The 2,372-nt window shown below is 34.0% G+C and overlaps 1 long non-coding RNA gene across 2 annotated transcripts in view; it reads left to right on the forward strand.

The window, feature by feature from the left end:
- Window positions 1-1,985, forward strand: part of LOC112520270 — a 3,328-nt gene extending 1,343 nt beyond the window's left edge. The window contains exon 3 of one of the 2 annotated variants that reach the window (XR_003069973.1): window positions 1,306-1,985. This is a non-coding gene — a long non-coding RNA (uncharacterized LOC112520270). Of the gene's footprint in view, window positions 1-84; window positions 229-1,305 lie in introns of those variants that run through there. The other variant, XR_003069974.1, reaches the window with a different exon arrangement.
- The last annotated feature ends 387 nt before the right edge of the window (window positions 1,986-2,372 follow it).

The following is a 2,372-nucleotide window of genomic DNA, read 5'->3' on the forward strand; positions in this document are numbered from 1 at the left end:
TTGTGCATTTTTGTTACCATTTTGTACATAGAAATTGGGTTGTATCTTATAACTTCTAACTTGTTTCTTGTTTTGTATACATAGGGCATCATTCTAGCATTAGCAAAAGTCTTCCCTTGTACATAGCACATGAATTGTTTGAGACACGTCAACGAAAATAAGAAACAATTATGGAAGGAAAAGGCTAACAAATACCATCTTTGGTAGCGTTCAACGTCCTATACAGTTCCAGAGTTTGAAATCGTGATGGAAGAGTTAAAAGGTTTTAATGCTCCTACACATGACTGATTAAACCATATATATCCAAAATATTGGTCAAGATCACAATTCACATGTTAATGTTACATTATTGTATAGTCAGGTTACATTATTGTTTACTTACCGAGTAAGATTTAGTCCACCAAAACGACTTTGTATGCAACAATTTACCCGGTAAGTGCTAACCGTGGCAAGAGTCGTTGCCATCACTTACCGAGTAAGATTCTCGGTCTTTGCTTTCAGCTGTTGGGACTGTGCATAATGTTTGATTTCAAACAGTTTCTGTTTTTTATAATTTTTGGGACTGCATTCTTGTTTGGGACAGGTTGCAAAATCAAGTTTAATGTAAATTCTTGTTTGGGACAGCTGCAGATTGTTGTGTGTGTGTGTTGTGTATTGTACTTTCTTGTTTAGATACAACAACTGCATTCTTGTTTAGATATAACAGCTGCAACTAATTGGAATACTGCATTCTTGTTGTGTAAATTCTTGTTTAGATACAACAGCAAAATCAAGTTTAATGTAAATTCTTGTTCACATATTGTTTATGTTAGTACATGATTTGTCTTCGGTCTATTTAGTTGTGTATTCCAATTAGTTGTGCCCCTTTTGTTCAACTTGCTTAAAAAAAGACCACTTGATGTACATTGCTGAAATTTGAAAATCATGGACAAGCGTTACAGTTCAGGAGTTGTAGTTAATAATCTTAAAGGTGTATAAGGAATCATTAAAAAAACATCCACTAAGAACAACTAATTGGCCTTCAAGATTAGAGAATGATTGAATTAGCCTTAAGCTTATAGTTGACTTTTGAAAGTCAAACAAGTGTTTTTCTCAGCTTCTGTCCAGCAATTATCACTTGAGTTCAACACAATTTTTGACATACCAGAAGCTTGATTTTGAGAAAACTCAAAACATAAAAGTTGTAGAACTGTGTCTTAGCTTTCCATCCTATCTGGACTCATCAATTTTAGATCTGTAAGGAGGGAAATATGATCAAAATGGTACAACTGTGCAAAGCTGATAGCAAAACTCTGGATGCATTAGGCTTAACTCTGGATACACGCAGCTGTAACTCTAAAGACATTTAGCAGATTTCATACTTGAATAGCTCTCTTGTTGCATCATGCCATAAACCACTGAGATACTCTTAACCAAAATGTAAGTTTATGCAAACTATCTTTGTTGGACTAAATTGTATGTTGTAATTGAATACAGTAATCGATGATACGCTCTTTATATTGTTAGTACTTTCTTTTATCAGTTTATATTAGRCATATTTCAAGATATCCATGTTATRYTGTGTAAATAATACAATAAATGCTTCTGTTACTCTTACCTTTCAAAGAAATTGTAGGATTTGTTATTGTGATGTAGTACTTGAGCAACCTGGAGCACAAGCTTCACGTAAGGGACTTCATTTACACGGTAATTGTATTTAATACTCCACTCAAGTGTTAGTAACTTATRCTAATAGGYTGTCTTTTCCATTCTCAACATTTATTCTCAAACCAACACTTTGAGGATCAAATGCTTACTCACCCACTCTGTTTTGAACATGTGATATACCAAAATGAAACTCTCAAATAAGATACACAAACATCTTTCCTGTTAGAGCTTGGACTCGACTTTGTTTCTGGGTCCGAAATGGGATATTGACCATGGTAGTAGGGATGTTATTCCCTTACTTCAGTTCTAATGTTTTAATCATACAATACGTAAACCGACATCAATGGCTCTATTACTTTATCTTTAACTCTTTTAGCACAAGGCAGATAGAGGAATGCACCTCTATTACTTGAAAGTTGAAACTATTGAAGCTAATCCGCATCATATCGTCAATCTCATCCATTATGAGGTGCTCTCACCTTTGTACCTAAATTGATCCAAATTTATGTAGTGTCTCGATTGTTCGGAGGTGGGTAATACTCAAGTATTGCAATACCAGTTCTTACCTATAGGTGCTCCTGTTTTTCATTATTGTAAATAACATGCTTTATATTTCATCTAAATGATATTTTTGTACTTTAGAGTTCGAGACTAACCATGTCAATGAGTCACTAATGTGACGATTGATCTGCTATTTAGTGTAGTTTACATTATATGAACTTCTA

The sequence above is a fragment of the Cynara cardunculus genome (genome assembly GCF_001531365.2).
Source record: "Cynara cardunculus var. scolymus isolate 2C chromosome LG 10, CcrdV1, whole genome shotgun sequence".
Lineage (NCBI taxonomy): Eukaryota > Viridiplantae > Streptophyta > Magnoliopsida > Asterales > Asteraceae > Cynara > Cynara cardunculus.